General features: G+C 56.0%; 1 protein-coding gene across 1 annotated transcript in view; it reads right to left on the reverse strand.

Moving 5' to 3' along the window:
• Positions 1-17,785, reverse strand: part of FAM135B (family with sequence similarity 135 member B) — a 166,714-nt gene extending 148,929 nt beyond the window's left edge. The window contains exon 1 of the mRNA XM_039845904.1: positions 17,701-17,785. The gene's annotated coding sequence lies outside the window, so the exon portion shown is untranslated. The remainder of the gene's footprint in view (positions 1-17,700) is intronic.
• Between the last annotated feature and the right edge of the window lie 3,384 nt (positions 17,786-21,169).

Here is a 21,169-nt window from a genome sequence, read left to right on the forward strand (position 1 = left end):
GCTGTTTTATTTTCATGTTTTATTTGACTTCATCGGCTTGTCTCAGGCAAAACTTTAAACAGACTGAGTGATTCTGAGGGTTCAAGACCCTCGGCCAGTCATCGGAAAACAAAGCAAGCCCTGGTGTCCTGTTTCCGGTGAGGGAGCGTCACCTGGGCCGCGGGTGGCAATGGTGGGGGCTCTGAAGCCAGACAGACCACCCAGCTCCCCGTTCGTCGCCGGCGTGACCACGGCCCCAGCCCCAGTTCCTCTTCTGCCAGAGGAAAACAGTAACGTCCCTCTGTCACATGGCGCAGGGACAAATGACAGAAGGTCAGTGGCGAGTGCAGAGACCAGGACGTAACGAGGACTTCATCGCAGCTCCCCCTTTTTATGCGAGTTTGATTTCCACGATGTGCGAGGGTCGGGGCGGGGGGAGCCGAAGGTGTCGCCTCGAGCGTCCCTGGCCCCCACTCCTCCGAGCGGACCGTCCTGCACACGGCCAGCCACGCGGCCGGCCTCGCAGCTTCGCTCGGGTCTGTCCCGACGTCCCCGCAGCACCCCCCGGGAAACACGCGCTCCCGCACCCCCGCTGCCAGGCTTTCCTTGGCCGCGTGACTTCCTGTGGCCTTGATGTCGCTTCCTGCATTTTGATCCCGGCCTCGTTCGACTCCCCCCAGCCCCGTGAGAGGAAGGGTCTGGTCCGCTCTGCTCGCCCCCCGCCCCGCGTGCTGAGCACACCCGGAGTTCGCGTGATGAAGAGCACGGAGGAAACGCAAACGCTTACTCGTGGTTGAGGGGAGCCCGTCCGGGACGCCTGCGCACTGTGCGCTCCAGCTGCGTGCCATTCCGGAAAAGGACTCAGTGAAAAGATGAGCGATTGTCAGGGGCTGGGGGGCGGGGCTGAACGGCGGGGCACGGAGGCGGTCTAGGACGGTGGAGACACTCCGTGTGATCCCATAACGGTGGGGACATGTCACTGCACACTTGTGCAAACCCACAGAACGTGCGACACCAAGCGGGAACCTTGATGTCAACCACGGATTTCCGGTGACAATGACGTGTCCGCGAAGGTCTGCCAGGTGTGACAGATGCACCACTGTGGTACAGGATGAGAATTCGCTCTGTACTTTGTGCTCAATTTTGCTATGAACCTAAAAGTGCTCTAAAAATAAACCTATTAAAAACAACAAAACAAAACCAATCCCCCTCCTGGTCGTGTGGGCTCATCATCGTCCCGTCTGATCCATCACCACAGAGCCCAGGAAGTATTTCTAAAGAAAAGCACTGATCCAGGTAACCCACTACCAAAAAAAAGAAACCCTCCCATGCTTTTCAATAGCCTACAAATTAAAGGGCTCTCAGCGAAGAGTTGGCAAACGTCTCTCCCCTTCTGCGTCACAAATCTGACTGCTGGATGATGGTTAGGTCACGCGTTCGGCATGTTTAAGGGGTTCGACCTGCCACCTCTACTACTGCAGCTGTGACCTTTACCTTTATCGGCAAAAAGGAGATGGCCTTAGGGCCAGCACCTGACACAACTCCAGGGCACCCCGTGCCGCAGGTAACAAGTGGCCCACCCTCGGGCGTGTGAGGGACAAAACATAAATGGCATCGGTGGAGGTGGGCACTTGACAGGTTAAATAAGGCCCCAGGCCCGGACTCGGCCCAAGCATGGCGCTCGGTGATATTCTCTGGGTGAATAAATGAAATGAACCCCAGGTCTTTTCATCTTGGTTCTAAACTATAAGTCGCTCCGAAGTCCCAGCCCAAAATAACACAGAACCGAATGGTGTCACTGTGTACCCAATTTTCCCACCAAAACAACTCCTGAGGTTTATCCCCTGGCGCTCACCCTGTTAGGCAGGTGCAGGGCCTGCTGGGGACTGTCTGCTTCCGGGCACAGGGACCCTGGGGCAGGAAGTGTTTGAGGCAGTCCTCAGTGGGGCTAATCACGCGGTCGGACCCAGTAAACGCCACACAAGCTGAAGGATGGGCTGCTAGCCGCGGCTGGATGCCTTTGGGTCTGGATCCCACCATTCTCGAGGATTTATTCGTCCTGTGGACCTCCCACGGGGGACCTCAGGGGACCAAGCGCGTGGCCACGGGCAGCCAGTACCTAGCTCCTGGGCCTGTGCTGGAAGCTCCGAGGGGACCTCGGCGCCTCAGGACTCTGATCCACCGGTTCCAAAACCCGGTGCTTTGGCGCAAGGGGATCTGGCTACTTCTGTGGGCTGTTGCCTCCGCGTTACACAGCGAAATCCTAACAGAACAATTAAGTGACAGACACGGTGAGAGCTCACGGGCAGAGAAACCAGGACGACGAAAAAGAGTAGGTCTTCCAACTGCCCACAGTCTAACGGGAGGAAACGCAGCCGAATGCCTCTCGCAAAACAGAGAATGAGATAAAGAGCATCTAAGAGGAAGAGGGGGAGAGAGATCCAGAGACAGCAAATTCGAAGGAGAAAATCCATCTCGGGTGGAAGCGTTCACATATTCGTTGAATGAATGAATGAATGAATGGAGTGTTTAAGTGCACCGTTGGGGCGAGCAAAAAGCAAAGAGAAACTCCTGCCTGTTACCGCTGGCTCCTCCCGGCTCCGCCCTCTGGGAACGCGTAAGTTCCAGCGGGAGACGCCGGTCGGCGCTGTGGCCGACGCCATCCCCAGCGTGCGGCAGGACACCTGGCACGCGATGAGCACCAGACGAAGCGTCCCTCACTAAGCAAAGAGCCACTTCCGTCTCGCTCCTTTTGCTCTGGGTCAGGCATTTTGCTAAGTGCCGTGCGTGCGGTCGGCGTCCCGTGTAATCGTGCAGGCCACCTATGAGAAAGGTGTCATCTTACCCCTATTGAGAATGAAGAAACACAGTCCAAGGGCTTATGTAAGTTTTGCACACAGAGTCCGTGACGGGCGAGGTCGGAGCAGGGCCAGACCTTCCTGCGCCCACGTGCTTTCCCGGCCCCCAGCTTCGGGTCCCCTGGTTTGCACATCACTGCGGGGTGTGTCAGGGTGGGAGTCAGCCGAGCACGCAGGGGCAGGATCTGGGGAAGCACCTGCGGCTGCTCCTTTCTGGCACATGGCAAGTCGGGGAGACCAGCCCTCCAGGACTCGCCTCCACATCGCCCGCCTGGCCGGGTGGCTTCGAGCCCCGCCGGCCTTTGCCAGCGCTGAGATGAATGACGGCCCCTCGACGCTGCCGTTTTCAACTCCAGCTTTGCTCCTGTTTCTGTCCCGTCCAAGCCAGTGACTGCTCAGGGGCCCGCGCTCTCCCGGTTACCCAAGGGAACCCCTCCGTAACCACTGGCGCCCGGAACCAGGGCCTCGCCACGGGGCAGTGCAGCCCCCAGCGCCCGGGCCTTGCCTGGGGCAGCAGATGAGCCAGTCAAGTCCCGGCCCTGGAGGAGCCCGGAGTCCAGGGAGAACGTGGAAGTCACTGGTCCAGGACGGACATCTGCATGTGGCATCACGCAGGCTACACGACGTGCACGGGGGCTGAGGGCGCGGTTCCCCCGCTCAAGTCGCATTGAGCTGCAAAGGCACAAAAGAGATTCCCAGACTGGAAAGAAGGGAGGGGAGAGGACAACGCAAAAGCCACGTCAGCGGGGCAGGCAGTGGGCGATGGGGCCGCCATCCGCCTCGCTCCCACAGCTACGGGGTAACGCCGCGCACGGACGTCCCTACGGCGTGGGGCAGGGCAGGGAGAGAGAAACGGTGGAGGTGTGCCGGAGCGTAGGGAATAGGTAGGTCCTCAGAAACCGGATCATCCTCGACAGCTCCTGGAACTCGGGGCTGTGTGAGCACACCCCTATTCAGCCATGCAGGAACCAATGCCATGTCCAGAGGAGCCTGCGCTGGGCTAAATGCTCTGCTGTCGCCATCTTGATATTAACTATAATTTTTTACACTGGGCCCTGCAAGTTATATAGCTGGTCCCAGGTGCTGATAACAGCAGCTTATGCTGTATAGAGCTTGCAGCATGCCAGCCACTGTGCACATGCTTTCCATACATAGCTCATTTCATCCCCAAAACATCCCATTCTGTAGGCATAATATTATTTTCATTTTTTGATGAGAGAATTTATGCCTAGACAGCTTAAGGAGCTTGGTGAAGGCCAGCGGTAAAGCGAGAGTTAATCCAGTTATCGGGCTCCAGAGTTTGTTCCCCATCCGCTCATTCAATTTTATGGTTTGCGTTTCAAGCATCAGTTGGACGTTGATCATGACAGATCTTGTCGGCCATCGCCTGTATAGTGAATCTGTCGTTCGTAATATCGTCCGTACGCCGCCCGCCCGTCCGTCCGCCCGCCGCCCGTCCGTCCGTCCGCCCACATCGCCGTGCGTCACCAATCCGCCCGCCCATCAGAATGCGCCCGCCTGCCCGCCATCGACCGCCGTCGCCGCCCATCGCCCGTCCGTCTGCCCGCTCGGTATCACGTCCGTCCGCCCGCCCGCAATCAGATCAGATCCGCCCCGCCCTCGCCCGTGCGTCCGCCCTGCCGCCCTGATCCGTCCGCCCGCCATATGCGTCCGTGCGTCGTCCGCCCGCCGCCCATCCAGCCCGCCGTCCGTCACGCCTTGCGCCAGATCGCCGCCGCCCGCCTGTCAGATCCGCCGCCTCCGGCCGATCTGTCAAATCCGCCGCCCGCCGCCCGCTCGCCCGTCCGCCACCGACCGCCCGCTCGCCCGTCCGCCGCCGCACGATCTATCCGTCAATCCGCCGTATCGCCGTCAATCCGCCGCCGCCTGTTCATCCATCCCATCTATCTAGCCACCCACACACACACTCGTTCATTCATCCCACACCCACCCACCCACCCATCCATCCAATGACCCAATAAACTGCATTTTCCTACAGTTCGCTGTTTCCTGCAAAACCTGCGCCAAGATAGTACCTGCACTCAATAAATTTTGGTCCGGTGCATGAATGAAACTGTGTTTCAGTCGCCGTGAATGGAAAGCTGAAAACTGCCCTACTGCCCCAAGAAGGAGACTGAAGGACTTAAATCAGTGCTTAAAATGAGGAAGGCAATATTTGTTGAGTCTGCTACGCGCCAGACACCATCCCAACCAGTTTACCTGTATTTGCTCTTTAATCCTCATGAAAACCTGAAGGAGGTATCATTGTTTTCATCCCAATTTTATAAACGAAGGTGAACTGGAGCGAGCTGAGCAGTCTGCGCGTGGGGGCACACGGCTGGCCAGGCGCACAGTGAGGCTTTGGGAGAGCGTCGCCTTCCCACTCGACAGGCTCCCCGCGGCTTGATGCTGTGGACGGGCTAAGCCCGGCTGCCACAGGGGGCCAAGGGAAGACACGGGATCCAGCCATCGAAGGGGCGAGGGGAGGCCGTCAAAGAAACGACCACTGCGTGAATCGATGAAAAAGTCGCTCAGGTGAAGGTGGAGGGTGCGTGTCAGGGGCAGCTACGCATTATGCTGAAATCATAAATGGGTCCACCAACCCCCTCTTTAGGGTCACCGCACGCGCCATCTCCCCAACAGCCATAATCAGGACCCTGACAGTCCCCACAAAGGAAACTCCTGGCCCTGTGCATCTTCTTCCTGCTGTGACTCTAGACAAGCTTCAAGGTGCCAGTCCGGCCTCAGGTTTAACTTAAAATGAGATGCATCTTCAAGTAGCATATTGACTGTACATTTAGGTCTATACAGTGTAGTACATTAACATCCCAGAAGTTCCGACACATACGGGAATCACTGAATTTTGAATTAACATATCCAGGGGGACACTCAATTAAACCACACAAACAGAGAAGAAAAGATGCATCTTCAATTTCAGTAAATGCATTTTCTTTCATTTTGGTTTGAGATAGACAATAAAGTATGAAGTGTAAAGGTAAACGTCTAAAATTTTGATTATTTACTTCCCTGAACAAGTAGGAAGGACACAGATTGCCCTGGATTTTCGCTCACTTTCCCAAATCCACACAGCTGAGTGGTTAAAAGGCGCACATTTCGACTGAAGAGCTTTTGAGTTTTGTTTTTTTTTGGGGGGGGAGGATTTTTTTGTTTTGTTTTGATCATCTATCGCTGAATTTTAAATGCCCCCTCCCCCAAGAGACACCGACAGGGTGGCTGGGAAGAAACACGCTCTGGATCAGACCAACGTGGGGTCAGGTTTAGGCTTTCTCTCTCGCCGGCTGTGGGGCTGTGCGCGAACTATCTCCCGGCTCTGTGCCCCGGTCCCCTCAGCTTTAAATAGGGCCAGTGAGAACGCCTGCAGGAAGAAGAAATAAAGTTCCACCGGGGAGAGTGCTTGTCACGGTCCCTAGCACACAGTAGGTGCTTAAAAAGAGCTTGCTTTCTCTTCTGGTCTGTACGACGAAAGCATTCGACCCTCACCTGTGGCACTAACGAGGACTTATGAGCTTGTTTCATCTCCAGTATCCACGTGCTTTTGAAGAGGGAAAAAAAAAAGGAAAGAAAAGCAAGGAAATCTCGTTCTATTCAGAAAAAAGCATATTAATATTCATTTTATTGTCTCAAACGGCCAAGACAAGCTGGCATGTTTTTAAAACACCCAGCTTGATATTCTACCTTGGGCAGAAGATTCCAGGGATGATCTTATCTTTAAAGCCTTTCTTTAAACAAACTAAAAACAGGCAATTTATCCTTCGGTGTGGTTTACATCCTGGTTTAGAATCAACGGGGTTTCACAAAACACAGCAGGTCTGCCGTCCGCTCTCTTCCCAGCAGCAACACCTCGGCCAGGACGCTGTGCCCAGAAATTAATGCTCCAGAAAACCGACACCAAGTCTTCAAAACGCCAAACACTGTTATATTTAATTTCAGCAATTTCTGATGTAACTCATTTTAGAAATTACACTCCCCGGCCTTTTTCGGCAGAGTTCACAGACCGGGGTGTCGCTTCTCCTGGATGATTCACTGTCACGCTTCTGCACGTGCGGTGCTGCTGGGCGCTCTCAGGACCCGGTCCCCCGAACGCTCCTCAGGCACGGGCACCTCCAAGGTGGCTTCGTTCCGGACCCCAGAGTTCTACCTGTGACGGTCCCTGGGCCAGCGAGAGCCCCGTCCAGGCTCCTCAGCCCCCGCGGAGGTCTGTCAACATCGCCTCCTCTCAGTCGGTACTGAAGCGTGCAGAGCGGCCTTTCATCAGAAGGGACGCTTCGCAACCACCTGCCGTGGGCCAAGCACCGAAACAGACTCGTAAAACTCGATTTTATTCATTGGATTGTCATTAAAGATCCCTAATGGGTTGCCGATTATCACTGTTTGAGAGATGAGGAAACTCGGGCCAGCAGAGGCAATGACGCACGACGACCCGGAGAGCAGCTCCGATCACGACCAGGTTATGGGGACGAGGACCGCGTGGCACGGGCGCCGCGTGGAGTCGGGAGGGGAGCCACAAAGAAGGGCTGACCGAGGTTCCCACGAAATCAAAGGGCGGCGGCGATGGGACACTTCACAGGGAGGAGGGGGGGCTGTGCGCACAGGCCAGGGAGGGGTGAGCCCACGGCGGAGTGGAGCACGGTGACGCCACGCCAGCTGAGACGGCGCGGGCCCAGGCGTCACAGGGGCCTCCGCTCAACTCGGAAGACCCCCACGATGACGGCAGGAGCTCCGGCACCTCCCCAAATCCACACAGCTCGGGGTGGGAGGGGGAGGCGGCGAGAAAAGCCACGATCCGGGAACCGGGGTGCTCGGGGGCTGAAGAACGGCATTTCTGCTCTGCCCCAAAAGACCTGGCTGGGTGTGTCTCCCGGAGCCGGAGCCAAGGCGAGGGCCTGGCCGCAGGGTGGACAGCACGGTGGGGCCACACGTGCCTGGCACTGCCGCGTGACCGGGCTGAGACACGGCCCGGAGCCGCCGCGTGACCGGGCTGAGACGCGCTACGCCGTCTTCTCTGTCTTCTCCCGCCTCCCTCGCGCCCTCTGAGATTCTAGCCGAGAGCCCGCCCTCAACCACGTGTACAGAAGCCACGCCACACTCCATGCCTCACGGGTCCAGCGTGGGCCTCCATCCCAGGGCCTAGGACAGGGAACGGGTAGGACGACTCCACTGTGGCCGAGGAACCTCCCAGGGTCGCCCGGCTAACAAACGTCAGAACTCGGGTGACGTACCGACCTGGGATGGAGGGGGCTCCCTGGATGCGAGACTTTCCGTTTTCCAACTGGAACGGTCCCAAGAAAAAAGACACGAGTCGGTCCCCGCAGTCAGAACTGGGGTTCGAACCCACGTCTGCCCCACCCTACGTGGCGTCTCCCTCTCCACGGTGCTTTCGATTGCGGGAGGGTGCCTCGTGTGCAACCTGGGCGCCTGCGACCTCGGGATTCACCCGTGGAGCTGGTGCCGGGGCGTCTGCGGGCTCTGGGGCCGCCCCTCTCCTCTCCTGGGACAGGAAGTGTTCTCGGCCAGGGTCCGCGAGAGGACCTCGGCAGACCCATAACCCCCCGACAGCGTTTTCTGGAAAGAATGAACGTAGATGTCACCAGATGCTCAAAGCGACCCCTGAAACGATCAGGGTCTGGGACGCCTGCCCCGAGACGCGTCGCTTCCGTCTCTGGATGAAGCGGGACGGTGGTGGCCGCGTGCAGATCTCCTCGTGGTCTCAGGCAGAGCCGTTTCCCAGTGAATAACCAAACGCCAGCTCTGTTCTCCCAGGGCCGGGAGCCGAGGTCACCCACTGCCTCCTTCAGGCTGTCCTCGGCCTAGTCCTGGGGGCGGGGGATGGGGATTCTCTCTTATTTAACCGAAAGACATTTGTCAGGGCCGGCTCAGGAGACAGGACAGTCAGACGGATCTGGGGAGGAGGCGTGGCAGCGGCCAGGGCGCTGGCTTCAGTGTGTCCCTCATCTGGGATCCTGCCTCCTGACCAGGAGGTCTAAATGGTACTGACACGGGGCTGTGGTGGTTTTCCTTTATTTGAAATAGTGTTATTCCATTATCGAAGGATCCTGGTATTAATGGGTCCGTAAGTGCTTTGAGAAATACTGTCTGCATGCTCACTGGGTGCCCGGAACTGTCCTGAGTGTTTGCTGCAGCTATAAACGGGGCAAAGTCTTTGCACCGTGGAGCTTACATCTTGCAGAGAAGACAGTCAAAAACAAAACAAAAAAATAGACAACGGCGAACAAGCGCTTCTGCCACAGCATTTCAAACAGTGACCCAGCGATGCGTGCGCTGGAGGAAAATGAAGCAGGCTCTGTGGCTGGAGGCCAGAAGGGGCTATCTGAGTAGGGTGGTCAGGGAGACCCCCACAAGGAAGAGGCTTGGACGAGGGGAGGGGGCGGGCCATGGGGACATCGGGGGCCAACGTGTCCAGGCCAGGGGTGCAGAAACGCAGCAGGAGGCCTTAAGGCAAGAGGAAGCCACGGAGTGTGTGCTTTTCGGTTAAACTTCTGGATGGGCCGTGATACAGACCTCGTGAGTCCAAAGAACCTGGTTTTCTTCGTTCTACACACTTCCTTTCGGCGATGACGTCTACCCCAGATTCTCCATCAGCACCCATGTGCTGCTGGCTTCGTCAGTCTATCTGTAGCCAAGAACCCTCTTCTGGGCTTGACCGGCAGCTCTAATTCCCTAAGATGTGCATGGACCTAAAAATCTATTTATCAAAACAAAACTCATCATTTCCCCCTCAAAACCTGTTCTTTCTCCCTGGGTCCCCAGGCCAGTGAACAGCAACAAGGCCGATCCATCAGATCGCGTCCGGAAACCAAGCGTCATCGCTGCTGCTGCTCCGTCTCAGAGGCTGCGTGTTGAGTCATCCAGTGCTACCCAACGTCCTATGCCGCACTATTTCTCCCGTCTGCGCCCCTGTCACCTTCCCCTGGGTCGGGGCTGTCATCGTCTCTCGTCTACACAGGATGTCTTGCAATCGTCTCCCAGCAAATCCCCACGCCCTTCGTCTTACTTCCCTGCAATGCATTCTATCCTCTGTACTGCAGCCTGATTCCGAAATGCGTGTCTGCATCTGTCACGCCCCGGTTTAAAAGCCTTCCGCTGGTGGACGGAGCTGGAGGCATCACGTTCCCGATGCCAAGTTATATTACAAAGCTACAGTGACACAGCGTGGCGTAAAAACGGACACACAGAACGACGGAACGGAAGTGAGGGCCCAGAGATAAACTCGCGCCTCTGCGGTCGACTGACCTCCGATGAGACCGAGATTATGCAAGGACAAGACAGTCCCTCCAGTGAATGGCGCTGGGAACCCTGGACACCCTCACGCAAAGGGCTAAAATTGAACCCTGATCTCACACCCCATACAAAAGTCGGATCAAAGTGGATTAAAGGCTTAAACGTAAGATCTGAGACGGAGAAACTCCTAGAAGGGGGAAAGCTCTTTGATGCTGGTCTTAGCGATAATTTTTTTTTTTTTGGATATGACACCGTAAGCACAGGCTACAAAAGCAAACATAAACAAGTGACACTTCATCCAACTCAAAATCTTCCGCACAGCAAAGGAAACAATCGGCTGCGTGAAAAGGACCTGAGACGAGGGACTCAAAGAGACACCCGCCCCCGAGTCCACTGCGGCTGCGGCTCTGCACCCAAGGTAGGGACACAAGCTCAATGTCCTTCGACGGGCGAATGCATACAAAAAGTGGTATGTGCCGATAACGGAACATCACTCAGTCTTAAGAAAAAAGAAAATCCTGTTGCCATTTGTGACAACGGGAATGGGCCTGTTCGCAGCTGACCGTCAGGGTCTGGCATGCTGAGTGACACATGGCAGCCTACTGACTCGGATTTACCGTCCTGGGCACACCACAGTGCCACTCGGTCACGCCAGAGGTGGTGGGCCACAGGGAAGACTCCTGGCCCACGGAGCCGATCTCCTCTGCGATGCTGAGCTCCTCGTCGGCAATCACCCGAGACTGGTGTGCACGCCCCTGGGAATGACTGACGAGCACTCATTGGCCCCGCTGAGCGCCGAGCCTGCAAAGCTCGGAGGATCTTAGAGGTGCCCCTGAACGCCCTCCAGCTCTCTCACGTAAGTGCAGGCTGCGTCCATCCAGTTTCTTGTCACTTGAGTGAAGGAGATCTTCCAGGATGGGCAGGGCAGTGGGACAGCTTACCTGGGATCAGGTAAGAACTGGGCTGGGACCAGAACAGGTGTCATGGGGCATTTGACAGCTTCCTAAAGTCCTGGGATCATTTTGGGCACTCTGGCCTTCTGGGGACAATTATAAAAGGAGAGAAGTATGATGGAGGGGATGCAGGTGTGTAGTGAGTGCGCGAAGATGTCAAGTCTGGGCAGGTGATGAGTTCTGAGCAAAAGAACAGCCCGAGGGCCACAGGTGGAACCTTGGCGAGGAGAAATATTGAGTACTGCACGAAAGCACTGACGAACAGGCTGCCCAGAACCACCAAAGTCACCCAGGCCACTCACAGATGAAGAATCTGACGCCCGGAAAGGCGAGGAGGCCAGGTCAACGGACCTGTGCGCCGTCAGCCTCCGGTCGTGAGTGAGGGCTCAGATCCGGATGGAAATCCCGAGCTTACTCTACTCTCCCACGAGAAGGGGCTCAGGGGCTCTCGGCAATGGGATCTGCCACTAGCCTCTCCACGTGGGACATTTCAAAACATTCTGGAATCTTCTATCATTGGCAATTAATATGTGTCATTTGGAAATTTCCCATATTACGTGTTAAGTGCCAGGCATGGCACTTAATGTATATGCTTCCTAACCCGTCTTGAAAGGTAGCTGCCACTGTCACGGTCTGGAGCTAAGGCAAATGGCCGAGGGGGGCAAAATGATTTACTGAAGCTCACGTGGAACTCAGAAGTGGGGAAGCCAGGCTCACAGCCCATCTTGTCTGATGCTGTGTAATTAGACACAGAGACTTTGCTCATTTTCAGGACAAAAAGATAATAATAAGAGAAATACTGTGTTGGGCAGAGTGTTTTACAGTCTGCGAACGGCTTCCGCTGCACAGCTGTGCGTTCGCTCCAGGCACTAGGCCTCTCTGGGAGATGGGACCATCGTCCACGGTTTACGAATAAGGAAACTGAGGCACGCGGAAATCACGCATCTGAGTCCCAGGCCCCCTCAGAACCAGGATTCAAACCTAGCTTCTCTTGATCCCATCCGTGTCCCTCCCCAGCACCCTGGAGCTGGAATCAAGGGAAGAAACTGAAGGGCCAGAAACACATTTTAAGTTTAAAATATGCCATCAGATGTTTCCAGCAAATGTTAGGCGAAGGCCATTCGACACAGATTACAGTTATTCTAAAGCACCCACTTGGAAAAAAAAATGAGCATTTTAAGGCAAAATATGTATTTTTGATCTCCTTCACTCTGCTTCAGTAGGTCAGCCCTAAGAATGCACAGCAAGCCAGCGAGCATCCTTCAGGCTCGCCGCACGGACCGAGACGGAGGAAGGCAGCCGCGACAGCCTCTGAGCACGCGTGCCCGGCGCAGGTGATCACGGCGCAGGTAGAGCTCATTCAGCAACCACTCAGCATGGCGGTCGCTATGCCAGATGCTGGGCCACAGCCGAGGTGGCACAGGGTAGGGTCCCTGCCCTCAGAAAGCATGAAACCTAGGGAGGGGTTTCATGCATGAGTGCAGAGGGGAGAGAGGCCAGGAAGGCCCCCCACAGGAAGGGGCATGTCAGCTGGTTTGTGAAGAAAAGAGAGAAGTGAGAAGTGGTCATTGTAGGCAGAGAGTGGCATGAGCAAAAGCAGGGGCGTGGCGGAGCGGGACATCGCGGAGTAAGACGGTCCTGGCTCCTTCCAGCCATCGCGGTCCCCTTGGCAGCTGCATCGAGCTGCAAGTGTTCCATCGAGCCAGGCAAACATTTGGTGAACACGTGGCATTAGAGAGCAGGGTTGGATGAAGGTGACTCTGGCCCACAAGGAGCTCACAGTGTGTCCGGCATAGCCATCCAACCTAAATGTAAATGAATCTCCACTCGTTTCATGCCCAAATCCTGTTTACACTATTAAATGCTTAGCCCAACCCCGTGGTGACTTCACGTGATGGCAAAGCCCTTGACCTTCAACATCTGTAAGCAAAGATGGCTTTCCCCTGATAAGCACCTCTTTACATGTCCCTGAGTGTATCTCGGACCAGAAAACAGTATTTCAACCGTGAGTCACTGACCAATACTTCTCCCTTGTCATAGCTGATGTCTGCTTAAGGATGTGCTGACCTGGGTAAGGAGTTTCTTCAGAAAAGAATGATCGTCCCTTTCATTTGCACGTATGGTAGGTTTTGAAAAGCCCTTTCCCATCCATCACCGTCACCCTCTCCACCGTCACAGGAGCCTGGGAAGCTGCAAGCACCATTAACCTCCCCATTCTACAGATGAGGGACAGGCAGGCGTCTCAGCCAGGTGGAGCCACCCAAGGCCACACAGCAGGTACGTGGCGCGCTCAGAACCCCAACCCATGTTTTCTGACTCCCAGATCTCGGCCTTTCTCTACACCTTACCATCTGCCTGGAACACAACGATATTATCCTCATAATGACATGAACCCCAGAGGAAACGCCGGTCAAACCACATTCCCTCGGGCAACATAACTATAGCATAAATTAATAGCCCAATTAAAGAACACGGCTTTTTAACTGGGACTCACCACTGTCCCCCCGAGGCCAGGGTACAAAGAGCCTGAGCAAAGTCAACGGCTGTCGGTCTTGGAAGTCACCCAGAGACCCACCTCCCCACGTGGAAGAGTCTTTATCTCCAAATTCTTCACCTGACTGTTACCTCCCTCTCTGGGGCCCCGGCCACCGCCGAGCTGGGTCAGGAACCGAGCCCAAACCTCTGCCCCAATCTCTGGCCTGCAAACGAGGTTAATAGTCCACCACCTCGTGTGGACACTCAGGTGCCTCCCCGCGGTCACGCACCTCTTAAGATCAAGAGCATCAGAACCCCAGGGGAAGCAATGCGCCCCCGGTCGAAATGGAGCTGTGAAGCGGATTCTCTAGCTGTCTCAGAGTGGGATAGTTTGCCAGTGGCTGGAGTCCTGGGGGTGGATGGCCGAGGGGACAAAGGGTGTCATTATGCTAGGGTCATCTTGTTCTGTTGGTAACGGGGGGGGTGGGGGAATGGTTAGAAATGAGGTGAGAAGAAGGGGGGGCACTGGACAGCCAGTTCATAGTATTATTTCTATTCCCGCCCCACCCCCAACAGCCACAGGCAACAACGTGATCTAAACTCCAGAAACCGCCCTGGGTCCCAAAATGGCACTAGTTACTACCTCCCTCGTGGAAATCGCCCCTCCGGTGGCTGGCTTTGAGGCTGACTTCACAGATCAAGGGCTGCTGAGCGCCCTGGGCTCTTTCAGCTGAGCTGCAGTGCGCCCCACCTACTCCCCACACACACACACACACACACACACACACACGCACTGTCCCCAGGAAGAATGGGTCTCTGGGTCAGCCCGGATCACGGCGCACTACCACTACTGTCCCCTTCTGCCCAACACGGACTTTCCGGGAACCTGGCCCTGGTTCAAGGGCTCAAGGACCTGCGTGCCCGGGTCTGAATGAGCTTCCTCAGCCTCCATCTGGGACCCGTGCGGGGACCTCCCGCTTAACCCCGCGTCTCCGCGCCTGTCACACCGGATTTCCCCTCTTGCCCTCTCAAGACCCGCCCAGATGTGCCCCTGGACTAGAGGACAGATTGCCTGGGTGAGAGAGGAGATCAGCCACATTTCGCCGCGGAGTCCCTGTTAAGTAATAGAAAAGCCATCCAACTAGCGACCACGCTTCCAGAAACGTCACTGCCACAGAGGACAGAGTTTTGCAGCCGCCGACCCCGGATGGCTCTCGCCTACCTGTCTCCAGCTGCAGGGCTCCCCTCTGTCACCTCCTCAGGCCACCGCTCGCCGGTCCCTCGGTCTCCTCGCGTCACCTTCTGCAGCCGCCAGCTCTCGCAGCGGCGGTGGGCGGACCGCGGAGTCCGGGTACCTGCGAGCTGGGTCTCACTCGGGGCCCCGCGGGCGGCGCGGCTGCTGCGGCAGGAGCGAGAGGATGCTGCCCTCGCCGCCGCGGTGCTGATGCGGTTGCTATGGTTATGGAACTCCGCGGCCGCCCGCTCTCGGCGCAACAGCTGCCCGGCCTCGGCCTCCGGGCAGCGCCAGCGACCGGGCCGGGAGGCAGGGCCGCAGACGCGGCGACGGGGACGCGCGCCTCCGCCGCGCAGCGAAACGGGCGGCCGCGCGCCTGCCGCCTGCGGGCCCGGCCCCCGCGGCGCCCTCGCGCCTCCGCCGCCCTCGCCGGAGCCGGGCGCAGGCACGGCGCGCCCTCGCGGCCCGGAGCGCGCCCTACAGCCGCGCCCCGCGCCCCACCGGCGACACCGCCTGGGCGGGCGGGCTGCCCCGCGCCCAAGCCCCGCCCACGCCCACGCGCCCGCCCGGCCTGTGGGGGGCGCAGCGGCCGCCCCGACGCCCCCGGCCGTGAGCATGCTCAGTCTCCGCCCGGGGTCGCGGTTGCCCTCAGGGGCTGGAGGGGCGGGGAGGAGAAAGGGCCCTTCAGGACCCCCGGGGAGGGGCGGTTGCCCCTGCGCCGGAACGAGGTGCGTAGGGCCTTAAACTTTTAAGAGGGGCCCAGAGGCAACCCAGTGGGTGCCTGAGAAGCATCCAAACCCTAAGCATCTCCGCCTCCAATACGGTCGCCGACCAGCCAACTAGTCCATCCTGGGCCGCCCGCCCGCTTCGCGCTGGGCCCCGGGAGTCGGGCACGGTGCGATGCGGTCCCCAGCGGAGGGGAGCCTGGCGAAGGTTAGGACGACCCCGGCCGCTGCACGGAGGCGTCTCCGGCGCTCGCCAGCACCGTGGCGGGGAGCTCTCCTGGCCCTCGTGTTGCAGATGAAGAAAGAGCCCCAGAGAGGGAGACTTGGGGACCAGCGCTCGCTGCAGGAGCTCGCAGCCCAGTAAGAGGCGCAGCTTGAGCCCGAGCAGTTGCAATGGGTGTGACGAGCGGCTAGTGTGATTGGGGAGGACAGGGCGAGGCAGTCAGGGGAGGACGCCTGAAAGGAGGATACTCACACTCACTCACACTCACGAGAAAGGGGGCGGCGGGGGGCGGGGAGCTTCCTTCCAGAAGGAGAGGACCAGCAACAAAGGCCCGGGGGCACAAGCACCAGGCCTGGGCTCACTCCGCGCCAGGCTCCTGCAGAGCTGGGGCAGAGCCAGGAGAGGGGGCGAGTAACGGGGCTCCCAGGGCAGGCCGCATCAGGGGCCTCGGGAGCCAAGTGAGGGTCTTGGAACGTGACCCCAGGGACAACAGGGGGTCGCTGGAAGTTTCCGCATAAGGAAGGTTGGGGCCATGTTTTGGGAAGGTGACCCTGGTGGAAGTGTGTGGCGGGTCGGGTGGGTGTGAAGGCTATGAAGGGGCATGGCCAGGCGGCCGTCGCTGCAGTCTGGCCCCGGAGGTCTGCCTGCCCTACTTGTCCCCGCTCCCGGCAGCCCCCAGCCAAGCCTCGGACTAGGCATGTGCTCAGTAAATGTTCAGTGAATGCAAATAAATGAATATTTCTGCATCGAGAAAATGGATGCTTTTCTTTCACAATGTTTGTTCTTAAACTGTGCTAGAAATCGGGACATTTATTTTGCTATTAACACTGCATTTTCACATAACCTCATTTTTCAAAGTCAGTGCAAGTCCCCAGCATTTTTCTCTGCACATCTAGTGCCGGGCACCGGACTCGCCCGTATTCGGATGTACTCCAACTGCCCAGATAAAAGATCTCCAGGAACATACTGTGAAAAACCCGACTGCAGAATAGGATTTGTAATAAGATAACTTGAGAAAGAAGGAGCTCCTTGCTCAGGATTTCCACATATTGGCATAAACACATTTTGGGAGGCTACGGGAGAAACTTGTGAAGTGGACATTCACTGTGACGATGCGCTGGGTGAAAACCGGGTGGACCACGCCTGGGTGGGAGTGAGGCTTTCGATGTGCACATTTATGAAATGTGATCGTTGGACCAAAACTAAACTACACGGACATACGGATGGACGATGCACTGCTATTTGTGTCTAGAATCTTAATGAATTCAGTCTCAGATGAAACATGCAACGCGTCCCAAATGGACATGTCTCAAGACCTACTCCACCCACTCCCAATTCCTATGTGGCAAAATAGTGCTGTGACATCACTGTGGAGTCCTCGTCCAGCCCTGCCGTGCTCAGGGTCTGCAGGTGAGCGATGGGGGGGGAGGGAGCACAGAGAGGCCAGGAGGCCAGGAGGCCAGTGCTGGCACGCAGGAGCCATGCAGACGTGACCTAAGCAGCAGGACCCAGGTCCTTCCCATGGTGACAGTCACCTGTCCGTGACGGCCATCAATTGTCCAGCTGGAGCAATGCCCTCTGAGCCCCGAGGTTCCCTCCCCCCATGCCCTCCTGGTGGACAGACTCCACGCAATGCCCTGCTCCAAACTGGTACATTCTCGGCCCACAGTGTGGGGGTGCTCTGCACAGCCGGGGGGCTGCAGGTCTGGAAGGGAAAGCCCCTGCCACTGCCCAGGGCGGTGGAACCCACTGGAAGGCAGAAATCCCCTTCGCTGTTATCGCCCCTCCCAGAAAGTGACCCACCATCCGCGGAATCACACGAGTCAGACCCCCAACGTCGCCCGAGGCTTCCTGGTCCCTCTATCTCGTTTCCTCTCTCTCAGCAGCTTCTGCCAATTCCACCGTGTAAACGGCTCTGGCGGAGTCGTCTATGACAGGGGCCCCACAAGAGAGGCAGCAGGTGACGGTGCCTAGAGAAATAGTGCAAACTTACCCGTGTATTATTCTGAGGTGAGAAGCTGGATAAGACAACACTGGTCCCGAGACAGGTGCAGAGTCTGATCCAGTCAGGGTTCCAGTGCAGCCGGAAGGTGACACCCCAATTAAAATTGCCGAGCACCACGCTATACAGCTAAGCACGGGGTACTCCCGGCCGATACGTTCTCGGGGCCACGGGGGCGGAGTCTGCTCAGGCTGGGCAAAGAATCTCAGCAAAGTGGACCAGCACTTTCTTGCATCATCGAAGAAGGCAGGTTTTCAGTGGTGACATCCTGTGGCAACAAGAAGCAACTGTCACGAAATGCTCATCAGACCCTGCATGCTCCATGCGATGGGGGGACGCTGGAATCACCTCCCCTTGGGACTGGGTCAGCCCTGGACATTTCAGGCTAACTGGGAGGAGCGGGGAGGAGAGAGACGCAGAAACCGGGCTTTGCTGCTCCCTCCCTGGGGCCCTTTCCGATGTGGCTTGACCTAAGGGTATCTCGCCTTCCCCTCCTCTCCACCAGGGCGGATAATAAAATATCTCATTGGTTTGTAGTGAAGATTAAGTGGATTAAAACGCTATGGATTTAAATGGATTAAAACTTAGAGCCCTGCCTCATGCAGAGTGAGGGCTACGTGTGTGAGCTAGTATTTTTTACATGCTGGAATGGGCTGGAGAAATAGAAAAGGTGTTTGGGATGCTGTTTATCCATTAAACTTTCTACCCAAGTTGCCTCTGAAGCTCCCCATGATAAAACTGCCTGACCCACGGCAGCCTGTGATGGGGCCAAAAAAAAAAAAGGTCTTATCGATGTCACTAGATTTTAGAGTTTATATTTATAGAGCACTGAGGAGCCCATTCTGTCTAATGTAAGTAGAGAGAGAGAGACAGAGTTCCAAACCACTAGGTAATTGCCCCAAATCCACACCAGCAGTTCACACAGCCACACCAGGAGACTGGAGCTATTATTGTCCGATTTCTTTCCCAGATGAGGAAACTGAGGCACGGCTGCCTAAGGGGGCTTCTCCGAGCTGGGAAGAGGCAGAGCCAGGATGTAACCGTCAGCAGTGGTCTCAAGGTCTGCACACGTGGCTTCTCCTCCGTCGGTGCACAAACTCGGAAGCTTTCAGGTGAAATCTGAAGCTGGGCAGCGAGAGATGGAAGAGAGAGGCGGCCACTCCAGGTCGGGGTGGCAGGATTAACAAGCAAGGGGGCCTGCGCACAAGGCCTGCCTTGGGGTGTCACCGGGTGGGTAGATCTCTGCGTCTGTCTGCTGAAATCGTAACGGTAACGCAGAGGCCTCGCGGGGTTCGGCCACGTACCCGGTCCAGACGGTCTCAGCGCCCACCACGTCTCTCTCCCAAGGCCGCGTGCGATCTTGAACTCAGCGCCCACTGTGGGAACGGCGGGCAGAGCAGACAGTCCAAGGACGGTGGGGGCGGCGGGGGGGCCTCTGACGGGCCGGGTCCTGCTCAAAGATCCCCACTGGTCACATGCTCTCAGTGACCTCCTTCGACGTACTCCGGGAAGCGTCAGGAGAGGCCTGTGTAAGGCATGGCTGATGGGACTGCGGACCCAGGATTTACATTTACGCATCGTCCTTAATGATGCTCATTACTTTACTGCTGAGAAAAGAAGTCAGTTGGTAACAAATAAATCATTTGTGTCTTTTAGAATGTCAGCAACTTTGAAAAAAAGCGGAGACTATCGCGTTGATAACATGATGACATTAACAAATAAACAGCCTCACTAATTTGTAAAATAATATCATTTTTCAACTCAAGGAAGAAAATATATATATGTGTGTGTGTGTGTGTGTGTGTGTGTATATATACACACACACACACACCCATATATATATGTAGTATATATAATTTATCTCCATCATTTTCAGTTGGTGAATCATTAAATTAAGTGACTACAGTAGAGCCACTTTGGGGACAAACTCTTCCTTTTGTAAAGGACACAGCCTTGGGACTTGGCCAGGGCATTCTCACTTGTCCTAATCGAAGTGTTTGAGACTTCAATATCGTTCCTGTCTGCAGAACGCCAGGCCCTGCTCCAAACCCTTCCCTTGGTGAATTCTAAAGAGGAAGAATTTATCTTGAGCATGGTCCATGCCCCTTTCCTCTGAGACTCGTTTCCTCCTCCGTGTAAGAGGATGTGAACACTGCCCCTCGTGGAATGGTCTGGGGAGTTAAATGACCCCAGAGCCTGTGGGGGCCCAGCCGGGGCCTGGCACCTGACGGGCACCATTCCTGGCAGACTCCTGCAGTCTTGTGTTGTCTGCTGGGACACAAGTACCTTAGAGCTCACCTTCACTCTCAGGCTCCCTGGAGCTCAGTGGCCTTGGGAAAATCACTTCGACCCTCTGAGCCTCCGTGTCCTCGTCCCCACAATGGACAGGATCGTCAAGAAGAACACAAAGATCCCTTCTGACTTCGACAGTTTCCGGGCCACCAGACCTGCACTCCATTCCCTCCGTGCCTTTGTGTCTGGCATGAAAAAGTTCAAGTTCAACATGAAACTCAGCTCAAATACATTTCCCTGATTTGGTATCGGTGCTTCCTCCCTTAATTGAATGTATTTTCTATTATTTTAAGGGTACTTTCCATCATGAAATAGATCGAACAGATAAAAGTATATGTATACATACACAGAAATATTACTCACACGGAGTAAGCGTACATGTTCATGAAAGTACCAGTAACACAAAACTAAACCAGGCAAACCCAACGTAGCTGACAGAAAAGCACGCTGCCCACACCCCAGGTGCCAGTGCGCCCTTGCCCAACCCTGACCCTCGCCGTTTGTCCCGCTGGATGACATCGCTCCGAACTCTGTGTGATTAAGTCCCGCGCTTGCTTTATACTTCGCCACATACATGGATCTCTTAGAATGCATTAGTTATTTTAGTAATAGGCATTAAGTTACAGATTTTCTTCTGGGACCTATTTTTCATTCTCATGTTTTTGAGAGTCAGTCGGACTGGCGCAGGTAGCCGTAGATTCATTCATTTCCATTGCTGCATAATATTTAAGAATAACGTGGAACTCGCTTAAAGAAGTCTGTTATTGAGGGATATGTGGGTCGTTTCCTCTCTGTGCATGCTTGTGCACTATTTCCAATGAGGACATTATGAATATTCATGACTTCATGAATATGTATGAATATCCATGTGTGCATCACCTGTGCCGGTTTTCCTCTCTATTCAGGAGGACAATTGCTGAGTTACGGAGTACACACACGTTCCAACTTACTGTAGCAGCGGCACATTATTTTTCAAAATGACTGCACCATCTCCCGCTCCATCCACGGAAGACACAAGTCCCCGTGGCTGCATATCTTCCCAGCAGCTGGCGAGGTCAGACTCTGATTTCGCCCATCCGATGGACTGGAAACGGCATCTCACTCAGAACTTGCCTGAATCTGCACGTTTCTGATTACTGATAATGTGCGGATCTCTGTATACGCTTCC

This window comes from Pteropus medius, unplaced genomic scaffold (genome assembly GCF_902729225.1).
Source record: "Pteropus medius unplaced genomic scaffold, Ma_sr-lr_union100, whole genome shotgun sequence".
Lineage (NCBI taxonomy): Eukaryota > Metazoa > Chordata > Mammalia > Chiroptera > Pteropodidae > Pteropus > Pteropus medius.